Genomic DNA, 24,093 nt, shown 5'->3' with positions numbered 1-24,093 from the left:
CTCCCACCCCAGCCAGCCCCCCATGTTAATTTTTCAGCATGATGTCAGATGGTATGGAATACCCCTCTGGCCGGTTCAGGTCAGCTATCCTGGGTCTGCCCCTCCCAGTTCCTGCTGCACCCCCAGCCTGCCTGCTGGCAGGACAGAGTGAGAAGCTGAAAAGTCCTTGGCTTACTGTAAGCACTGCTCTGCAGCAATTAAAACATCAGTGTGTTATCAACATTCTTCTCATCCTAAATCCCAAACACAGCACCATACCAGCTACTAGGAGGAAAATTAACTTTACCCTAGCCAAAATCAGGATACTACGTCTAACTTATGTAAAGATGATGGTCCAGGGAGTATTTTTCATGCACACTACTGGTATTATGTGTGGGATACCTGCTGTTTGTATTTCTTATTCATTGCTTATTTCCCCGCTATACCCCAAAAAGGTTTATTCCTTGTAGGGATGTAGCAATAGAAATAGAAGTTACTGTGTGAACAGGTAAGGCTGCCTTCATTATATATTGTACTAGGAAGCCAAAATAAAGTTAAGTGTTTCCAGGGTTTCCTCCAACTTCTTTAGCCAGTGCTTTCTGTACTTCTGTGATATTCTCACCACCCTTGAATTTTATACCAGGTTAAGTAAAATCTGTACCATTTGAAAAGTGCAAATTCTCAATTCTATTTTTAGAAATTGCATTGCTTCGTGCTTTCTTGTGTTTCTAACACTAGCTCAGAGGATCATCAGAAAAAAGGCCATTTCCTAAACAGGGTTTTAGAATACATAACAAAATATGATGCACTTTTTTTGAATCTGGCACATATTTGAGTCTGAAATATCTTCTTTCCCAACTAACAGGAATAAAACATACAGTCTCAGTTCTTACCTGTAGAAAATGATGGCTGGACCATGATAGTGATCTCCAATGGAAAACCATTGGTAGGAAATCAAAATAGTAGATTTTTCCCCACCTTTTTTCAAAACCAGTTCACAGTAAAAAGTATTATTAATAACAAATCTCCTTAACAATTAATTTAGGCATTTGGCAGATCACTTGGAGTCTCCAAAGAGATTAAGAGAAAGTTTTAAAAGTTTCTTTAGCTCTGAAAGATATTCAGAACTAAAGGCAGAAGCTACTTTATTTGAGGGGAGAAATGAGGTAGATAGGAGACTGACCAGATATCTGGGGTTTAAACTCTAATGTAGATTAAGTTCAACTTGTCAAAATATTTCTATTTGTTTTCTTGATTTCAAACTTTGATGTCGATCTGGCAATTTCTTTTGAGTACAAGTATCGTGATAAGGAGCCACTTAATTCTTTCTATTTCCATTTGCAGAAAAGCTAAGTGGAGCACAAAATGTTCCAGGAGTGCCCAACTCCTAGAAAAAGGCAGCCAGTCTTTGCTAAGAGCAGCAGGCATGAGACTATGGCCTGGAAATTGAGGAAGAAAGAAATTGAAAGAGATATGGCCCACAGAAAGACCAAAAACAACTTCCCTCCTACCACCCCCACTGAGCCTTAAGAAGGGATTCTTCATTTTGTTGTGTTCATCTAGCATCGCTGTGACTCTCATGAAATCATGATTTCAGATCAGCCAGCTGCCTAAGTGAAAGAAATGGAGTTACAGGGCTGCTTTGCAAGGTAACTTAGTGTGTATGTACTTGAAAATACCATGAAATAACACAGAATATGCATATTGTAGACCATATATAACCAAGTATTAGAGCACATAGTGAATAGTTTTGGATGATAAAGTAGCCAATTATTCTTACATGGGTATTTTTTATCTGTTGAAACCTCTGTAGCTATTAATTTTATAGGAAAACACAGTAAACTCGCTGATTGGCAGGGACCAACTACCCCAGCCTTCCCTTTGGATGGTATTACTGCAAGATATTCTTCAAATGATATTTAATTGCTTTTTACAATTGATGCCTTTAGTCCTTGGCAATTTTCACTAAAACACTTCAATATCTAGAACATCATATTTTATTGATGAGTAAAAGGAGTCATGGTCTTGATTCTCCATTGTCCAAAGCTGAACAGCCAAAGTAAATCCAAATGCCATGTTTTTCCAAATGGGTGTTTGCAGAGCTCGCCTTGTTGAAATCTTTCCTTAATCATTTAAATGTAATATATCAGCTTACACCTGGCCAATCACATATTTTTAGGGTACATATTAGACACCAATAAGCAAATAAAATTTTGAAAATGGGGGAGCACCTGTGAGTCTATTTTACCTGACTGTTGAAGCCAGCAGTCCAGCCATCTCTGCTTCAGTATAACAATACTCCCTCTTAGAGCTTCTCAGATTATGAATGGAATCTAAAATGTGTCTGCCTGACAGGGGAAAGTAAGAGAGGAAGACGAGGAAATGGACAGGAATGGGAGGAAAAGAAGAATAACAATGCAGTGCTTTGAAAAGGTAGGCTTGACTCCAGCTTAATTTCAAAAAACCGCCGAGCTACATGGTAGCTCAGCAGCTGGAAGGTTTTCATAATGATATTGTGTATTGTGCTGTAGTGGCTTTTAGCATTGTGACCAAGCCACTCTGCAGAAGACTCTGGGGAATTACCTTGGTATTTAATTTGTTGTTATGAAAACAGTGAGTTTGACTGCAGTAAGAATAGTTTCTTCCCAAACAGTTACCAGAATCCTATTGTTGTCCTCCTCCTTGTTGACCTTTTTGCTGGTTTTGTGATTATAATAATGATTTTCCCGGCCTTGTTATCTTGAATTTGTTTGATTTATATTGTGCCAGGAATTCAGAAGGGGAAAAAAGCAGCCCATCTCAGGCAGAAGTTCTGCTGGATGAAGGATTTAAAAAAACATTTTTTTTTCAATGGAATAGTGATGGGAAGAGCAAAATTTTCCGTTCTTTAGGCATTTTAATTGCATATGGCCATTACAAACAAACATGGGACCCATTTTCAGACCCTGCTGCTACCAAAAAAGCTGTTCGATTTTTTTTTTTTGCATTAAATTAAAAGCAAGTATTAACTCTTTTAGAGTATAAAGAGGAAAAAAAATAAGTCATAATGTTATTTGCATCTATAAATTTTCTGAGTTCAGTTACTTCCTTACTTAGTTTTGTTCTTTTCTGAGGGTGCATACTGGGCTTTCTGTTCTAACTACCCCTCACATAAAATTCCTAAATGAAGAGAAAAGCCCTGAAAGAGCAGTTCACAATTCTTCTTTGGATAGCTATAATTATGCTTTCACAGAATCATCTAGGTAGGAGGAGACCTCCAAGATCACCTAGTCCAACCTCTGACCTAACGCTAACAAGCCCTCCACCAAACCTTAACACTAAGCTCTACATCTAAACGTCTTTTAAAGACCTCCAGGGATGGTGACTCCACCACTTCCCTGGGCAGTCCATTCCAATGTCTAACAACCCCTTCAGTAAAGGCCTTCCTAATATCCAACCTAAACCTCCCCTGGCGTAACTTTAGCCCATTTGGCCCTGGTCCTGTCACCAGGCACGTGGGAGAACAGACCAACCCCCACCTTGCTACAGCCTTCTTTAAGGCCTATAGAGAGCAATAAGTTTGCCCCTGAGCCTCCTCTTCTCCAGGCTGATCAAACCCAGCTCCCTCAGCCACTCCTCATAGGACTTGTTCTCCAGACCCCTCACCAGCTTTGTCGCCCTTCTCTGGACTCACTCAAGCACCTCGATGTCCTTCTTGTAGCAAGGAGCCCAAAACTGAACACAGTACTCAAAGTGCAGCCTCACCAGAGCCGAGTACAGGGGGACGATCACTTCCCTAGCCCTGCTGGCCATGCTGCTTCTTATACAAGCCAGGATGCCGTTGGCCTTCTTGGCCACCTGAGCACACTGCTGGCTCATATTCAGCCGACTATCAACCAATACTCCCAGGTCCTTCTCTGCCTGGCAGCTTTCCAACCACTCATCTCCCAGCCTGTAGCTCTGCTTGGGGTTGTTGCGCCCCAGGTGCAGGACCTGGCACTTGGCCTTGTTGAACTTCACGCAGTTGACCTCAGCCCATCAGTGCAGCCTATCCAGATCCTCCTGCAGAGCCTTCCTACCCTCAAGCAGATCATCACACGCACCTAACTTGGTGTTGTCTGCGAACTTACTGAGGGTGCACTTGATCCCCTCATCCAGATCATCGGTAAAGATATTAAAGAGAACTGGCACCAGTACTGAGCCCTGGGGGACTTCACTAGTGACCAGCCTCCAACTGGATTTAACTCCATTCACCACAACTCTTTGGGCCCAGCTATCCAGCCAGTTTCTAACCCAATGAAGCGTATGCCAGTCCAAGCCAAAAGCAGCTAGTTTCTTGAGGAGAATGCTGTGGGAAACAGTGTCAAAAGCCTTACTGAAATCAAGGTAGACCACATCCACAGCCTTTCCCTCGCCCACCCAACATCTAAAAAAAATATGGAATGCTTAACGAATTTGTGTGTCACCCTTGCACAGGGGCCATGCTAATCTTCTCTGTATCGTTCCAATTTTAGTATATGTACTGCCGAAGTGATATTTCCTCAAGATCCTATTTGCAGCACCTCTGTGTACAACCTCTTGTTAACCTTCCATAAAGGTAAGGATCAGGTAAGTCCAGTTGAGGTCATGCTTTACCAGTGTGTGTCAAGGGGGACAAAAGCATGACAAAATTACTTCCAGGTTTAATTTCTCAAAGTGCCTAAGATGGTGGCAATACTAGAAATGTGTTGTGTTGCCTGGCACAGAAACTGCATTCTTGTAAAATTATCTGGATATGAAATAAATTGGAAGAGCAGCTGGATGAACTCCCCTTTGCTCTCTGCTAATGGCCCAAGACACTAGCACTAGGGAGTGTGTAACCATGCCTCTGTCTCTGTTCATTCAATGTTCCCCTTTGTATTTTAACAGATCTTGTATGATATCCAACATATAGCAGCAAACTAAAAGCTAGTGATAGCAAGTGTCTGTTAACTTAGACACAGATATGCGTAAATTTATGATGCTGTTTTGAAATTCAGTTGTAGTAACTAAATAATATAAAATGCTTTTTACATTTCCTGCCCTAGATACTCTTTATTGTAGATATCATTGACTATATTTGAGGTAACATTTGCATACAAAACTATGTACCACGATGATAAGATAACATAGTCATTATGTTATTTACTGTGCTTATACAGCATGCTGATTCAGTTCCTGCACATCACTTTTCATTTAGTACTTATGGCTGTGTTTAAAAAACACAACATAACAAAACAATTTTTTGTGTGTGTGTGTGGAATTTGTGTATGAAACTTATCTGTGCTCTGCAAAGCTTGCATTTTAATTGACATTTATTATCTGCCAGGACAAACTTTTCAACAGTCAGGGCAATGTGTCATAAGCTGCTTATGAAGGTCCTATTGGGAGACAATTATTGTAATTATTATATATATCAACATTAGAGTAATGTTAAAAGAATTCTATCCACTTAAGGAACACAAAATAGACTTTTCCATCCTACACCCAGTTCTCATCAAGATAGCTTGTAATCCACAGACACAAAACTAGCAAGAAACAACCATAAAAGTATGCAGGAGTTGGGAGATCAAAGTGTTTTTTGTGGACTTTCTTAAAAAGAAAAAACACAAGTAGATTGAATACATTTTATTAGGGCCTAGATGAACAAACTATAAAACTATGCTGTGTACTGTATATATTTTGTTCTTAAATTTCATTAATAAAAATGAAAGAAGACAAACTTGAATTGCTGGTTTGCCACCAACTTTTCCAGCAATGTTGTAATTTTGACAACTTTCTTTTTTTTTTCCCCATAGCTTTTTGTTGTTGTTTTTTGGTTTTGTTTTGCAAACTTATTTCTTTCATTTTCAGTGGAGTAGTCATACGTTAAGAGTTCAAGAATTTCTAAGCCTTGTCCCCACAGAATATATGAAGACTGATACTATTTGTCCTATTGGCCTTCTATTGGACATTTTTTTTGTTTTAAGCAAAGATACCACCAGATCACATTAGACTTGTTTCGTTTTCCAGTTTTGTACATAGTTATTTGCATGGATATGTGCAGTAGTAGATTTTAGCACGAGGGAGACAAATAATTCAAGGAGAGCAAAGTGCTGCTGTTGAATGAAAGAAACTTGGTATAAATAGCCCACTGAACTTCACTCTCTCTCACTTGTTATTTTGCTCCATTTTTCCTCATCAGCACCAGCTAATATTTGTCCTCACGGAGCAGAAGGAAAAGACTCAATAAATCTCCACCTGGGTAGTATCAAAACCTAAACAGAGTTGAAATATTGCTGAAACAGAGGGAGAGAGACATACTTAAGAAAAGATCAGGAGAACGAGTCTGGTGCTGGAATACAGTTAGCATGCCGGTCTTCCTCCCTGTCCCTTGACCTCCCTTTGGCTGCCTTAAGCTCACATAGAACATGGATGTTCACATACTTCAGACTCTTGGAATTTATGTTAGTGTACTGGAAAGTGGGAATTAGTTTATGGAGAAATGACTCATCCCAAGGCACAGAAGAAACTACTTTTACCAACATTCTGGTCTAGCTCAAAGTCCATTTCTCAAGGGCAGTCTTGCAATCAATGGCTTTGGGAAAACATTTGGATCCCTTCTGCCAGATCCAGACAGGTGGACACTGACCTAACCAGACCTCTTCAGGCAAATAACTCCATCCTGCAAAACCACTGAGGCCTCAGACCTTGACATGGTAAATGGTGAAACTAAACCAAGCAGCACCCTTCTGGGTGCTGTCCTCAAGCACTAAGAAAGGCCCCAAAATATTCTGGGAGCAGATGGCTGCTCTGCATCTGTTGCCAAGTAAAAATGTTTTCAGGACTCTGGTAAGATTTCTGGGAAAGGATTTTCTTCACAGAAAGCTCTTAATACTTTGCAGAGTGACCATCAGGCAGGTGACTGTTTGGATATTTGTGTTTGTCAACATTATTTCTCTGTCTGCCCACTGGAACATGAAGAAAGCCACAGCCACTCAGATACAGATGATATGCTTAAATCCCAGATACCAGAATATGAATCAATTAGGAGACACAATGCTCTGCTGTTCAGCTGGGTTTTCTGCACAGTGGTGCCCAAGTTAAGTGAGAGAGGAGAAAGCCATTTGTTTGAGACTGTGCACAGGTAAGGAAGGGAGGCCAGCTCCTAGACTGTAGCCCGGCCTCCAGTTGATGGTTTCCTCCTCATGTGCCAGCTCTTAACTCCTGCCTTGAAATGTGTAACTGAATTATCTTTCAGTTCTGTGTTTGTACAGCACCTAACACAGTGAAGCCCTTCTCCTTAACTGCAGCTTAGAGACATTATCACAACACATGTAGTAAATAATAATCAGGTCAAAGATAGCACTGAATTAAACCAGAGCAAAATGTCTACTGGAGGCCAAATGGTACACAGTGCCAGCTCAGAAAACTGCCTCTCAAAACTGAAAGAGAACATTCCTCTGCAGTAAAATAAACGCTACTCTTTTTTTCTCAAGCTAGATAAAGTGTTGTGTGTTTCTGATAAATCCATATGGTTTGCTTGCTTGCAGAGGAAAGCATGAAGAACAACAATTCCCCAGATTTCTTCCTCAGAAGTTGCATTATCAATAAATGCCTGTGATATCAGTTGGGTTCTTTAACCCACACATCCGGCCAGTATCTTAATTGCAATAACTTCACATCCCAAGAAGCTAATGCAGTGATATACAATGGACCTGATTTCAACCCCTAACCTCCCAGAGCCCGGAAAGTCTTTCGGCATTCCTGCAAACTTACATAAGACAGAAGGAGCAGATAACATTGTATGCTTGCAGTTAAAAATGCAGAATGCTTATGTTCTCTTGCAGAAAGGAGTGAAAGAATAGCCTTTTAGGAAGTGCTTCTGAATTAGAAAATGGTTTTAGAACTGAAGAATTTGGAGTGCAAAACCAACGACCTTTGGGATTGCTCAAATTGTTTTTTTAACTCTCTGGAATGACTTAATTGCACTATTTTTTAATCTAAAACAACCCAAAACCTACTGAATAAACAGAAAAAAATACTATACGTGGTCCTTTATACATATTGAACTAGGCTTCACCAGTGACATAATATGAAGTGGATAGAGGAGAGGACTTATTCTTAAGTGCAGAAGGAAATTTTATTGATTTAAAATACTTCCTTTATCTAATTTACCTTTAGAATTAGGAACTATGGATTAGTACTGGGAAGTCAGACCAGTCTGATTTCCATCCATGGTTTCATCCATGGCTTCACATATCTCTTAGGAAAGAATCAACTTTTGAAAAGGGAATAGCTGTCTTTGGTCTCTAGGAGGGTGCCAATAACTCTCAAGTGAAAGGAATCCAATCGGCACAATGCATCTGAATTTTCAAATGCTTTTTAAAAGGTTCCACACCAAAGGCCATTGAAAACAGATGGTCAGAGGATTACAGTCAGCAGCAAAGAGTCCCACAGGGATTGTTGCTATTTCTTTATTCATAATGAAGAGGAGAGAAGAAATTGAATGGTAAAATCTCCAAGTCTACAGATAGGTAGTTTTGCATAGGCAAATGATGTGCCAGGTTCAGAAGGACCAAGCGAGTGAAAGAAGTTGGCATATGAGGTTCAGACAGGCAAATGAAAGGTAATGTATTTTTGAAAAAATAATCCAGACTATGCCTTCGTGATGCTGAACTCAGGCAGCTACAGCTCAAGAAAGAGACCTCGGTATCATCAGTGATAGTTCTCTGAGGTCGTGTGCTTAGTATGTAGTGGATGTTGAAAGAGTCACTGGCCATCACAAGGAAAGGAATGGATAAGGAGACAGTACTGTTCCCAGAAACCTGCTTCAGAAAACTGTTGCAGTAATAATACCTTGAGTATTTCCTGCAGTTCTGCATCTAGAGAAGGATTTAGTGGAGCTATAAAAGGTCCAGAGAAGGGCAAGTAAAACATCTGAAAGACTGCCAATTGAAAAATCTTACAAAAAGATATTAAAAAGATTGCTTCAATTTGGAGAGAAGAAAGCTAGTAGTATGAGGGGGAGATGGTAAAATCTTGCAGAATGATAAAGGTGGTGGATTAGGTGAAGGTAGAATGGTTAACTATGAAATTCAATAATGGTGGAACTGGGAGACACTTGCTGAAACTCTCAAGACAGAAGTTTAAAACAGATAAAAAGTCTACTTCTCTTATGTGGATGGCAGTAGGTTCTTGAACTTGTTGCCACAGAAAGTTGCAGGCAGATAGTGTTTACAGATTCAAAGAGAGATGGGACAGCTTCAGACAATAGTTCTCACAGGTGAAGGAAACTGGCAGAGAATATCCCCTAACGTCTCTAGTATGGTGGATTTTGAAGAATAATGAACAGACGCCAGAAAACATGGCCAGGCCCATATACTCTATTTAAATAGCATGACCTATTCATTGCTACTGTCTGAGATGTAATACTGTGCTAGATGGACTGCTGGTCTGATCCCATATGTCTCTGAAGTAGAGACAAGCGGAGATTTTCAAAACCATGGAGGATAAACAGATATATATTTCACTGGTATTTTATTTAAATCTTTAAGGCTGCATTAAGAAGCTCTGCTCCACTTTCCACCCCTGGTAATTCTTAAGTACTGGAATCAGTGGGAGTAGCCATTGCAATTTACTGCCAGGTAAGGATGGTTTTCTCCCCTTTTTTGCTTCCCCATGTTATTTGGTCAGCATTAAGAACTGCTCAGCACTCTTTCTCTGCTAGCTTGTGACCAAAACAGCTTCTTTTGACATTGGGATTATCTGGGTACAAAATAATTTGAAGTTTGATTTATCATGCCTTGGGGATAAGGGAGGTGGAAAGGTGTTAATCTCCTGGTAAGTAGGAGAAGTGCTGTGTAATGTATGAGTTTGTACCAAAGATTTTGTCTCTAGGAGCAATGAGGGAGAGAGTGCTGCTGTACTCAGGCTTTGTTTTGATTATGTCCTCTTCTAAATTACTGTTTAATGCGTTAATGTCACTGAATTTCATGGGTATATGAAAGTAAGTAAGTGAGGTAGCATTGATGTAGTTCAATTAGTAATGAAAGTAGTTAATTAAGTACATAATGTAAAAGTAAGCAATTCACATTTGAGAAATTTGGGGAAGGGGTCAGGGTGAAAGTGATCTCATGGATTTTGGTGAGCCAAGGGTCTAACTATCCTTGAGTTTGGTAAATGGTAATGCTGTCTTCCTGACCTAAAAGATCATATTGGCCTTTTCCTTAAGGTATTATTTCTGCTCTCTTGTCATCTTTGAGATCCTTATTAACACCAAAAAAAAATAGGAGTACCAGGAAAGATATCCCTCCTCCCTACTTCTGTTGCCCTCCTAGGATATTCTTTGGATGAGTGGAGCAACCAGTACCTTACAATGTGACTCCTCAATGCTGGTGCCATCCCTATGAAAGGATGGGGATGGGGATAAAATGCTGTTAGAGAAGCCCTGGCACAGATGGAGGAAAACCTCTGTGTTATTTCAATGAAACAAAGAATGCATATCTAATTTTGATCATTATATGCTTATTGTTAGTAAATGGAAGCATTACCAGTTCTACAAGGCTGTGATTCATTTTGTGAAATCTCAGTTCAACAGAAGGTGGTTGCAGTGTAGTCAGATCACATCCTGAAGTCCGTACTTTTTACTCAGTTTCCAAACAAAAAAGATTTTCTTATTTGTTGTTTAGATGACATGATTTTTACGGTAATGAAATATTGTTACAGAAGAAGGAAGCAATTCTTGAATTTAAACATGCCAGAACTTTCCAATAATTTTGGTTTGATCCAGATTAGTGTCAAGAGCTAGTTAGCTCTAGTTAGAATGAGTTGAGATATATTAAAAATCTCCCCTTTTATGTGATTTATTACTGTTATGAGTTGGACCCCGTTACCACTGAGTACTATGCAAGCTGTTAAAAAATATAAATGCCCAAAATAGTTCAAACTCTTGTTCAAAGACATATGAGTAAGGTATCTAGGCCACATCTATGGATGTCAGACAAAACATAAGATGCCTGGTCAGTTCCAAGTGTTTGCACAGAGTACAGGAAAGCAAACTTGGGGGTTGCACTAGGTTTTAATTTGCATATTTCTGAAAATTTATCCTGGCACCTATTATGATGTATCAGGTGTGTGTGGTCTCTTTCCATTCTGAAATTGCCCTTTTGTTCTGACTTTAGCTTTAGGAGAAGGAAAAATTAAAAAAAAAAAAAATTTAAAAAAAAAAAAAGGCAACTGGACAGCTTTAGTCAGTTAAATAATCCACATTACTTCCACAGCTACTCTCTTCACTGACCCTTAACAGTTTAGTAGCCATGAGAATTAAGAGGCTCAGACTTAATCTTCTGTCTTCAAAGGAGTGGGAGCTGCTGCAGAATGTGTCCTTTTGATTGTGTCTTTCCCTGAATTTTAGAAACCCACCTTTGTCAGCTGGCCATTTCCACACTTTTATCTGGATGCTGACAAAGGTAAAACTAACGTAATTTATACCGATTTGTCTAATGGCTTTCATTGCTCCTTGATACTTTGTTCTCTTCCTGGAACAAGCTCGTGCTAAATAGCGAACTGTTACCTAAGGAACAAAATGTTCAGAATTGTTGGATGAGCAGCCCAGAGGAAATATGTTTACCAAATATTCTCTGGCTCATGAGTAAAGCTTTCATATCATTACTCTAAACTCAAGAAAGGTGGCACACAAATGATGTGATGAATTGATGATAAAACTGGCTCCACATGTGGTTTCAGAGACTGCCTTTCTGTAATCTGCACAGATGTCAAGACTGGGCCCAAGGAAGCTTGTTACTTAGGGAAAATAGTCATTTTCAGCAAGATGGGGGTCTGGGCTGGTGTTCTCAGCAGATTTTTTTTCTGCTGATAGTAGTGTTCTCCCATAGTTTCACACAGTTACTGTTTCCCATTTCTTACTCTCCTTGATCTCTTTGGGGCAATGTGCTCTGGGCAATAAGTACAGAGAGCAACTGTGGACATGGTCGTGAACCTTGGCTGTTTTAAAGAACATGTTCAGAATTGGCATTTAAGGCATTGGAATTACATCCTTTCCTACCGCTCCAAGATGCACGTGGCTTCCCATGCAGCAGGCAGAGACTTGTGTGCCTGCTCTGTGTAAGAGGTTAATACCACAGAGAAAATATCTTTCTAGGGGATAGATGCATCTAAAGAAAGCAAAAATTGAAAGAAGGAGAGCCGGAAGGGAGAAAGGATCCCATTGTACAATGGATTTCCTTGCAGTATCTAACTCATGATCAGTAGATTTGTAGACAAAGGTGCTAACTATTGGCAACTGCTCTGCAACCACATATAGACATTGCAGCGCTCCTGCTTTCACCATCAATGCATGTGGACCTGCTGGCTTCCCAGGCACAAACACCGATGGCTGATGTTGGGGAAGGCTCAATTAAGATGCAAGGGCCTGTGTAGGATTGCTGTATGTTCAAAAGTCTTGACTTCATTGTGCAACATTCCTTCATATCCTGTCCTCTCTTGCTGACCTTTCTTCCTTGTTTTCCATGTGACTGACAGCCCTGTAAAGCACAAAGCAACAGGATAGTGTCAGATGGTGGGAGGAAACACTGTCATCGGTTTGGGATATCATTATTGAAACAGCTTCAAGTTATCAACAGCTTCAAGGGGGAAAAATACTGATACTTGTTTTTGCCTTGCATACTATTCCCCATTCATTAATTGGTTTCTTGACACTCTGACCCACTTTCCTGCAGTAATAGTTCTATGGAAAATCCAATATTTCTTGCCCCAATGCCTGTATTACTTTCTCTGCATCCTGGTCTCTTTAATTTCACTATTCTAACTTGGTGCCACAAGAGCTGCTGTTTTTAGTAATGTAATTACTAGCCTTGCTTTACCATTGTATAAACTGATATGCAAAGAGATAGCATTTAGTTGGGCAGCAACCTAATGTAATGTATGTGGTAGGGAGAGAAAACAGGCTGCATCTGACTCCTTCAATTCTATTTTGACAACTAGGGTAATTTTGCTTTTTGATTCTCTAAGTTCATCTAGTGTCTTCCGTAGCACTTCCCTATGGCAATAGGACAGAAACTAATGAAAGCTGTGGAGAAGCAGTGGGTGGTCAAAAAGAAACTTCCTTTCTTTTTCATTTTTTCCCCTCTTCCCAAGAGCTAAGTCTGAATGTTAACCAATGACAAATTTCTCATGAAAAAGGTGTTAGGAGTTGAGCTGCAATGGAAATTAAGAAACCTTTAAAAGTTGCCAAGATTATAGGGACTAAGTAGTTGTGAACAGTCCTGATGCTAAAGAAAAACTAGCTTTAGGGACGTGGAGCAGTGGAGAGAGCAGCTAGCCCAGGACCTTCACTGTGTAACAAATGGTGTGGCAAATGTGTTATAATTGCCATGGCTAGAGTCATAGTCTGCTAGAGAGCTACACAGGTGAGCTATTTATAATTAATAAGCTTGGTCTACTTTGAAGATCAGAGAATTCACCCAATGTAACCTCTGATAGATGATACAGGCCATGGATAGTTCTGCCCTGAGGCCAGTAACCAGTGGTGTAGTTTCATATATGCTGTTGCCAGTATGAGGCCATCATGTTCCTGATTGCTCTCTCCTTCCAGTAAATCCCTGCCCTTGTTCTCACGCTCTATCCCTTATACCAGCTGTAGTGGTCATGAGGCTAACTTAAAACTACTGAAAGAAGTGTTGTTTTCAGCTAGATCTGTAACTGCAAAGTATTTGGAACTATACAAACAGTGGGTGGGATGACACAGCCAGAGTCTGAGAAGGCTGCCCTTGGCTTGAGTGTGTGAAAGCACCAGACTATAATCGGGATTGTCTATAAAGTATTGCTTACTCTTCCTATCTGGTCCTGAAGCAGAAATGTTGACATTAGGAAACTCCCATCGTTGACTTTTATTTTGTACCTTGGGTGAATTAGAATATTCAGGAATGCAGAACAACCTTCAGCTATGTCGCAACACCCTGTACTTTGTCAGAAATTATATTTATTTTTTTTGTTTGTTATTACTTCTATTGGTCATATTGGAGGCTGAAAACCTTGAAGAACACCTTAACTTCGTGCAATATTCAGTAAAAGTCATGGGTCTAGCTAGAATTTATTATGGAAAAGAATTTATTATGAAAATAATAGAATTTATTATGGAAAAGCTTTATCATGGGGCCTCAGAAGTGACAGCAACCTCAGTGTTCAAATAACAGAAGCATGCAATAAGTTAAAAATAACACTCAAATTCCAATCGCTAATGGGTGCTGTTCAAGTGGTGAGGGTAAGGAAGGGAGTTATTTGCTAAGGTGTGATTTATATATTGGAGGATTAGAAAAAGGAAATAATGTGGAAGTAACACTTATTATTTTTAATAAAAAATAAACAAAAAATATATATATAACAGAAAAAAATATATATAACAACAAAAAAAAAATAAAAAGATGCCCAGAAGTCTTGTCTTTTACTGAATGAAAATTTTCTGGATGTTGACTTTTAGTAGGATTCTGGCTTGTGCCTATTTTCTGCTACTACTCCCAGCTGTTTTTTGGACTCTCCCGTTTGATTTCTTATGAAAGGCCAACTCTTCTCACACAGCTCCTCAGAGCCATCAGCACTTCTGCCAAGTGGGTGCCATGCAGCTCTGTGCAAGGTGTTTCCCAGAGGTGAGCAATTGTTTCTGTCTCCTGTGGGCATTAATGTAGACCGGGCTTATGAGATGGGACCATTTGGGATGAAAAGGCAGTGATGTTGTCTACTCCGGGGTCTCTGAGCTTTCTCAGAGGAAGGTTTGTACCTAAAGACAAAGTCTGGTGTTTCCCTTGCTGCTTAGGCTGTGTTGGGGAATCATGCCTTCACTCTTAATGTAACCACAGAGTGAAGGTAAGCCTTTTTGCTCAGCCCTGCCCACTCTTTAAGCTCACAGACCTGTGCAGACTTTGGCCATAATCTTGGCCTATATGTTTTTTTTCTTACAGTTAAGATAACAAACAAGATGTTGAAGGCAAAAAAAAATAATTTAAAGGATTCAAAGACAGTGATAATACTAATACAGAGTACAAATTTATTAGCTTCTTCTATTGACAAACTGGATGGGAGCTTCCAAAAACCTACACAGAAGCTGAAACCCTCATAACGGTAAATAAGCCACTGGGAAAGCCTTAGAAGAGAAGCCAAGAATACAGCACAAGTATGCTGAAATAAAGAGTGAATTGGTCAGGAGCTCTTAGAAAACATTGGTTTGAGGGGTGATGACATGATGATAACAATATCAGTAAGTGAAAGGAAATACTTTGAAAGAAAGGAAGAGAGTTATCTAGAAAGTAGTGTTGAACAGAGTTTAGCCTAAAATTAAAAATGGAAGAAGAATCAGGCTAGACATTAGGAAATATATATATATATATATAACCTTGAGCATGACTGGAATAAACTGTCAGGCTGTAGCAGTTGTGGGTGGGTGAGACTAGGTAGGGTAAGACAATAGCAAGAATAAAGTAAGGAAATAATCTTTGTAGTGTGGGTGACTGGAGTGGATGACCCAACTCATGTTTTTCCAGGCCTGGCTGTCTATATATAGTTCAAGAGAGACAATAAACAAAGTTTGTGCACTTGTCAGTGGAGGCTGGCTGCAATGGCATGCGATGATAAGCTTCCTGTGCCTCAGCATGGTTTCATGGAAATGTGGTAGTGAGGGAGGATCACCAGCCCAACGCTTGGCTGAGGTCAGGCTGCACCAAGTACAATGACATGAAAAAGAGAGAAATCATCATTCAAGACTGTGGCTTTCAAATCTTCCAAGCTTTGGTAGTTTCAAACTGCAACTGGAACAGTTGCCTTGGATGCTGAACTGCACAAGTTTGGTTTTCACAGGTCTGTCATCCTTGCTCCAGCTTCTTAATTTTCACGTCTGCCATCTCTAAACAAAACCCCTTCATCTCAGTCCATCTCTGATGTGGTGACACAGACTGTGGACTACACCAGATATTATTAATACAAAGGATCCTACAGCTCTCCCATCAGCTTTGAACAAAAAAAAATAATAATAATAAATTAAAAAAAAAAAACACAACACAGTTCTGCGTCTATTTCTGTTTTGTTTTATACTCTATATGGTGGAATGAGATAGAATGATACAAAAAATGAAGGGAATGAAAGGCATGAATTTGCTATGCTGCTTTTTGTTTTATACATGATATCAGGGTTTGGGAATTACTTTTTTTTTTCTTTATTTTTTTCCCTAAAATGTGTGTTAATGCAGCCTCAATTCCCTTTTGAAGAAGGGTGTCAAAGGAAACCATCCATCAGAATACCTTTTGGCCCTTTCTGTTTGTTCTTGTTTAATTTTGTAATGATAGGCCCATACTAAGTGACAAATAAACCTTTAAAGGAAGCAAGCCTAAATGTGCCTTAAGGTCTAGTCTCTCGGACCAGACATAAGCAGAAGAGAGAGGTTGAAAATCTCCTGCTTGCTAAGAGAAGGGGTCTGTCTGCATTTCTAACCTAACAAGTCATTTTCCCCATACTTGGCGTTCAGTAAGTCCTTAAGAGAGTTTCAGTTACGTGCCAGAGACATACCAAAAGGGAAGAAGCAAGATTTTGGAGTACTGCCAAATACTGTACACTGTTACACACCAGTGTGCTCTCTGCACACCCTTTAGGTTACTGATATGCAAATATTCAGGTAGCAATCATTTTAAATTTACATCACACTCTACGTGAAAAATATTGATCCTGTGTCCCCCTCCCCCCCAGTACCTTAAGGCAGTAGGGTTTCTGCTGGTGATTTGCTACTCAGAACACATGCTGCAGGTTTAGAGGAACTTTTTAGGAGATTAAAGAAAACTGAGGTCTGCTTTTGTAACCTGAGGAGGAGAGAGGCTGGGAAGGTGGCAACCATTTCCTTAAAGTCAGAAAGTAAGAAGGCTGAATGTACTGACACTGGGTCAAAAGTGGCTGTTCTTGGGTGGCAAGAGAGGGAGGAAATGCTTCAGGCTTGAATGAGGGAGGGCAAAATCTGTTTTCCAAGTTTTCTGCAAAAGGGGATTTCCACACATGCACAAAAAATAAAAAAATAAAATAAAATAAAATAAAATAAAATAAAATAAAATAAAATAAAATAAAATAAAATAAAATAAAAACAAAAACATGTTCAGGAAAACTTCAAATCTCATTTTGAGGGGTGATCTAAGCTTCAAGACCTCAGGAGAAGCCAGAGTTCCTGGGGCCTTTGGTTTTCTACCTTTTGATCAAGCCAGGGATGTCCTACCCTGGAGAAGGGTTGCTAACATCTTTCCATTCCCCAGTGTCAGATCAGGTAACCTAGCAGAAAATCACTTTGGTCTCACATGTGCTTTATCAGAATATTGTCAAACAAACATTTCCTAAAGACATTGTCACTCTGAATTGTCCTTTTCCAATTTATTGGAAATTAGGAATGCCTATAGGAATAGGTAATTCCTATTGTAGTAGGTAATGCCTACTTCACTGTTAATTCCTGACATACCCTAGCAGCTATCCAAGGATTCTAGAAGAAACTGAAAGGTAGCAAGCTGAGAAAATGAACTATTTTTTCCCTGTGCTAAATAATTCAACTACGCAACCCATTAAGTCGGTCTGTCTCTGAGGCCTGGAACATAGCAAGATTCAGAAAGGACTGGGAATGTATGTTGATGGTGAGCGTATTTGCAATTTTGTTAAGTAATGCTGTAAAAGGAGGTTTGGAAAGGGCTGTAAGAACTATTAAGTTAGGACATAAGCTTGTGTCCTACCATAGTTTATGATGAGGCCTTTATTGATCTCATATTTTAATGTGCTGAAGTGTAACCCTATTACGTATAGATGTATATTGCATAGGGAGTTTCTTGTGGTTCTCCTGTATGTACAACCAATGAGTCTTGATGCTGATCATTATCAGAGTGACTGATCTCACTTATTGGGATCTCATCCAGTTTTGATGGGAGAGGCTTAAATGCAAGATTTTGTATTAAATATTAAACCTTATCTTTGATGTATTAACGATGTAAAATCTGAGGGACTTTTTGCTTGATATCCAGAGTTGCTGTAACTCCCATTGGAAACAGAGGAAAAGAAGTTATTTCTCTTCAAAGGGGTTTGAGGCCCTGTTGTTGTGACAAAGGAGAGTTGGAAATGGGGAATGGACAGCAAAGACTTGTGGGGTGTCAAATCTGCACACAGCCATTGTGGGTGCAATAGGTCACAGAATGGGAGGGGAGATTGAAAGAGGAACTGAATTTTTGGCAGTTGACACTAAGATTCCTGAACAGCAAAGACAGGGGCCAAGTTTATACTGAGACATTGCTGCCTCAAAGATTTTGCCACATGGGTAATGTCAGTATTTCTGTCATAGAAAACCACTTTTGAACATGATTCACCTCACTTAGTTTCAGCTGTTTAAGATGAAGTCTAGTCATCTAGAGTCCCTGTATCCTCAGCAGAGAGAAGCCTGTCTATAGGATGATTCATCCTTCTTGCCTCAGATATCTGTTACAAAATGGATTGAATCATCCTGTGAAGAGCTCATCTCTTTCCTCTGACTTTAAAGGGTTCCTAGATGCACGAGTTTATGCTAGACATCTAATGCTCAGACAGCTCATGTAAGGTGAGAAATCTTCCTACCTGGGTAAGTGTGCTCATACCAGAAATAACAAAACCCACAAATAAATCTATTTGTTTTAATCACCTCCTGTGCTCACTGAAATGACAACATGATGTAAATTGTATGTGTACTGGGGAGAGAAGGTTGCCTTCAGAGTTGTCAGCAAGGTACCCAGCTATGTTTCTCCTCCTTTTACCTCTTAGGCTTTAATCCATAACTGTCAAATTCTCTACTTCTTTGAGAGGTGACATTACATGGAGCTGAGAAAAATTAAGAACAGAGTGTATCAGCACTGGTGTGCATCAAAGCTTGTTTGTTTTGTCTCCTGCTATACCTGTTTGTCTATTGAAAGATATCAATTCTGTCCATAAGCTTTGCCTCCTATTCTTCCACCATCAAGGCAGCTCCAAAACCATCCTTACCTTGCCCTCAGTTGATCTCTGGTGAACACGTGTTAAACCAGTAGTGAAACAAACCCGTGCTTTTAAAACATGCACTTGTCTATTGGTACCTATAGCCAGCAGAACTGCTTGCATATTTTTTTTAAATCAGAACATGCTTAAGCAACTCATAATGATGAGGTAGTTTTGCCATCGCTTTTATCTGTGGTTGGCAACATTTGTGCCTTCTTCACTTAAGAACATAGGAGGCTATGTGCCTATGAAAGAGGGATTATGTGTGTTTTATTGCAGAAAGTAAGTACACTTTCAGAACTCCAGAAGTTTCTCTGATAAAAAAATCATAAGTAGCAGAAATGAATGACACAAAAGTATACATGGGACTAAGTTACTCATATAGTAACTGTTTCTTAGAGGAGGAAAAAAATCACCTAGAAAACCTCAGAGGAGAAGCATGCAGGGAATTTCAGTATTTCGCAAATCCCTCATTTTGGGTGCATGTGTAATAGTCCTTACCATCTGGGAGGTTTCTCCCACAGCCGTGCTTCAGTAGCCACTCATTGTCCTTCTAGGGGAATGTACAGGAAGTTGTGCAAATAGGGGCCATGAGGAGACTTCCATCTCCCTCTGACGAGGAATGAGGGTGTGGATAGTGACCAGCCCCTCTGGGGCACTGCCCTTACATGGCCCAGAGTACAATTACCACAGGGAAGTGTTAAGAGACTGTGAAGGGGAGGGTGGGTGGGAAGAAAAATCCTGGTGTTGACTTTAATGTGCATTGCACAGTGCTATTTCTGGGGATAAATGATGTGTGCGTAAGTTGATGTGCTGTCTTTGTTCACCTGTCTGGGATGCTAGCAGAAGTAGATGGCTGATGTTACAGCATGGATGGTGGAGGTGGCCTGGGTGTCTCCCGAAGGTGACTTGCTCTTGGGTGAGCTGTGCCAGCTCCCCTTTTCACTAGGTGGGACCTCTCCCAGCTGCCAGAGAGGAACATCCTGCAAGTGCTGTCCCTTAGGATGCACGTGGTAGAGAGACTGAGGAATTGGTAGTGGCAGAAGCCCAATAACATCCCAAAATAATTAGTTTCGTGTTTACCACTATCTGTTTTGCTATCCCACTTTCTTGGACTTCAAGTGTATCACGGCGACTAAGTGCTGCAGCTCATTTTTGTGTTGTGTGGGGCTGGCTTGTGTGTATCCCACCCACATCAAGGAGAGCATGTATTCCCCAGGGAGTGGTTTGGAGCAAGCAGCTCCTGCGAAAGCTTCCTGCATAACATCACCTCCTTGCTGGCAACGTCTACATCCAGATGTTGCTTTCTTAAACACATCTTTAAAAACGTGCTTGTCCTGAATTTCCTGGGTGCTTTCTTAAAACACATCTTTAAAAATCAGTGCTGGGAAGCCCTTGTAGAGGAACCACTGTAATAACCCCACCTGCAATGCAACATGTGAGCCATGTCATACTTCTGGCACAGCCATGGGGCATGGGCAGCCTTCTCAGATGACCATGCCACTAACAGAGGCTGTGACCGCTCATCACAGTTACTGCAACAAAAACACCAACTGGTTTAGTCAGGGGGTTCATATTACTACCAGTAACAAAGGAGGGAGACATAGCTAGCCAGAAGGGATCCATGGGTGCGAAGGTTAAATGATGGTGCTAATCAGCATTAAGAGGAGGTTGCCTGCCCTGGTCCTTACTGCCATGCTTGGTAACTGATGCCAGTAGCAGGTTTAATATTTTCAGATGTTAGCTGCTGCTGATTGCAGCAGCTGGTGTTGTAACCTTTGAAAAATCAGCACAGTTGTTCAGCTGTTGTTATCTGGAAGAAAATAGCTGCCTGTAGGCACCCATGTTTGAAAGTATCTGAATTTTGACAAATGTCCCTCAGCTGCTGCTACTACAAAAAAAAAAAAAAAAGTTTTTTTTTTTTTTTTTAAACTCCAATTTCCCCAAAACCAAATGCAGTGGAAGCAAGCAAACTCTGATCGCCTTTAGCTCTGGTTCTGTACATTTTCCCTCAACAAATGCAGTATGAATAAAGCCAATTGCCAGGGTAAATTTTCTGAACTACCAATCCTTTGTGATCCACAGCAAGCTGTATCTCAAGTATGATTTCTGTAGGTTTCTTGTTAATGTGTACTGTATTTAAAAATGTGTAATGCAGACGCTTGCTATAGACAGTCTGAAAAATTACATTTAAAGAAAAAAATATTGGAAGAGGATGGGCTACAGGGAGCTGATGTTATTTGATTTATTATAGCTGTTGTAAGCCTGTAAATGCAGGGTAAGGAGTGACAGTTCACAGCATTATCTTCTTGCATGCTAAACCTCTATTTGGTTGGTAAACTTGGAAGGGGGGAGTTATTAGCTATGCCCAAGATCATTCTGTTTCACCCATCAAATCAAGTAAGTATTTCTGAACATAGAAATAAATAGAGAACACTGCTCTTGGAGCATTGGCTTGAGTTACAAAGTTTAGGAACACATGTGGAAAGGATTTCCGGAGCACAGCTTAGGTTTCAGTGTCTGCTTCTCATACCTGGGACTGCCTGAGCCTCCCTGGCAGAAGGAGAACTTGGCTGCATGTTTTTCCCCAGCTAGAGGCTGGATTACATGCTCAAAGACATATTTATGGGGAAAAAGAGACAAGATGGGCTGGTCAAAAAATGTGAGGATATAGCATTCAGAATTTCACATTTTTAGAAGGAAAGTGATACGTTTCAGCTAGCTCCAATAAGAAATTAGATTTTGCGTTCCTGGTTTCACCTTGGATATGGAGGAGGTGGGAGCAGGGGCTTGGAAGAGTGTCTCAGCTCACCTGAGGAGAATGTCTGTTCTGAGGTAGACAAAGCTACATCACCAGGGCTCTGTGGCATGGATGCATGCTGCCAAATCATGCCCTCCCCCTGCCCCCACCCCTTCTTCACCCTTCCCTTCCTTCCTTCATTTCCCAAGCTCTTTGGGATTCAGTGTTTTGTCTTAGTCTGCTTGCTGGCTTTACCCAGCATCTTTGCCTTGGACTCCCTTGATCCTGTTTTCTTTTCCCAAGCTCAAATGCAGTGAGAGTTCTGAGAGAGAGTCAGGCAACAAAACATTGCCCCCGGACCTGTATATTTATTTAACACTTGCTTTTTCAGATATGCAAGCTGCTGACACCCTTCAAAGTGAGTGACTGCATTTCTCCAGCACTGGCAGCCTGTAAAGAAGAAGACATCTTGCCTCAGGGGATGCCCGTGGCTCTGAGTGACAGGCATCAGTGTGGCAATTAATCTGCCAGCCGGCTTGGGCAGCTGTGCTGGAATTCAGGACAAACACATCAACACCCACTCTCAGTGGGGAAAGGGGCTCTTGCGGGACATGGTGGTCCTTTATTTCTGCTTGTGGTATTTGTGAGGGGCATGGGATGAGACCTTAGTTCCAAGGAGATGGGGCTTGGCTTGGTCAAGGGAGATCCAAGCAGCAAGCAGCCAACCGAAGGGCTTCCTTTCTCATAAAATATTCAAAATCCATGGGATCATCACTGATGGCTAGAGCTTAGCGTAGGCATGAAAAGGTAGCCTCAGGCCAAATGAAATCACAGCTCAGATGTTGTTACGCAGCCAGCACTGCTAGACTCTGCCAATTAAGTCAAGCTGTTCTCTTATTTGTTTGTGTGTTTGCTTGCTTGCATGCTTATATCTAAAATGTTGTTCTATTTTGGAGATGTAATTTGATTTGTCCTGGCTTTTAATGTGCTGTCGAGACAAGCTGAGTGGAAATTCCAGTTAGAAGTTTTCATTTGTTCCCCATGTAGGTTACGGGAACAGAGCAGTGGGCCCGTTGGCCTACATGTCATTAATCTTCTGGGAACAATGAAAACAGAGCATTTGAATGTGTCTTGTGTTTTCCGTCAGGCTCTGTCTGAAGGAGTTTTCATTTGTGTAGTGAGAAGAATAAGGGGAATCCTTGAGAGGAGAGCATTTGCGTCCATGGATGTCCATCAGCTTCACTAGACGAGGGCCGCATCCAAATAGCAGGAATGAAAGCAAGGTGGGGAATAGGGCTCCCATTCAGAGGTTCAGAACCCAAAATTTTGAGTAGATACAGCTTTTGACAAAGAGCTGTGGTTGTAGACAACCGTGCCTCTCCCCTAAAAGTTTCCTGAAGGCAAAGCAGATGGCTGGTATCTGCAAACAAATAGGTTGACCTCCCTGTGTCTCTTGCTGAAGGGTGACTGTTGACACTGCATGTGGCACTTTTTTTGTTATTCTGTAATATTCTGATGTTTTTTGTCACCTGTATTCCTTATTCACTGTCTTCACTGCTGCTCACTTGTCACATTTACTTCTCATAGGCTCTGTGGTGTGGAGCTGTTGTTTATTTAAAGTTACTGTACTAAATGTATCCCCATACTCCAACCAGGAGTTTCAAAGCAGTATGTGCCAACGTCTGACTGCAGGTACTTACATTTTAGTTCATCGTTTGGTCTAAGGACTTCCAGACTTGCTGGTAAAATGGATGTCTGAGGAAAACCTCAGCATTTTGATTATAGGGCTGGGCAGGCAACTAGAATTCCATTTTGCAAAATATTTCAAGGTGTTGACACTTATGTCAAAGTGGAATGAAACCAAGACTCTCCCAACTGTTTTTGCCAAAAAAATAAAAAAAGGCGGGGAGGTAGGGAGCGGGGTGGAATATACATGACATGATAGCCAACAGCTCACACATGCCAATATTCACTTGAGAAGTGGACTGTAATCTGGAAGAGGAAGAGCACTCTTACCACCAGGATACTCACTGCACTGGGGTGTGACTCCCTAGGCTAGGGAGCCTTCTCTGCACCCAAGCAAAAAATGTTTCCTGTATTCCTCATTGAAAAACAAGTAAAAACAATAGGTCTCCAAGGACAGTTTCAGTTTTAAGCTACTGCGCTTTCCAAGGAAACACCCCCTCCCTTTTTTTTTTTTTTTTTAAATTATTTAATCTCCCCTGCCATCTCTAATTATAGCTTTCCTTTTGTGTGTTCTCCACTCTGGAAAGGGTTATGGTAGATCCAATGCTATTGGAATTGCTTATCTTTTTCCTATAGAAGCAAAAATAATCAGAATTTCAGAGTATACTAAGAATATTTTGTTG

General features: G+C 40.6%; 1 protein-coding gene across 1 annotated transcript in view; it reads left to right on the top strand.

Moving 5' to 3' along the window:
- PHACTR1 (phosphatase and actin regulator 1) overlaps positions 1-24,093 on the top strand; it is a gene marked incomplete at its 3' end in the record, with an annotated part of 439,651 nt that overhangs the window by 19,331 nt on the left and 396,227 nt on the right. The window contains exons 4-6 of the mRNA XM_084511511.1: positions 1,324-1,628; positions 2,335-2,412; positions 4,473-4,566. The remainder of the gene's footprint in view (positions 1-1,323; positions 1,629-2,334; positions 2,413-4,472; positions 4,567-24,093) is intronic.

The sequence above is a fragment of the Aythya ferina genome (assembly GCF_964211825.1).
Source record: "Aythya ferina genome assembly, chromosome: 2".
Lineage (NCBI taxonomy): Eukaryota > Metazoa > Chordata > Aves > Anseriformes > Anatidae > Aythya > Aythya ferina.
Note: the sequence above shows the minus strand (reverse complement) of the source record. Positions and strands in the feature narration are given on the sequence as shown.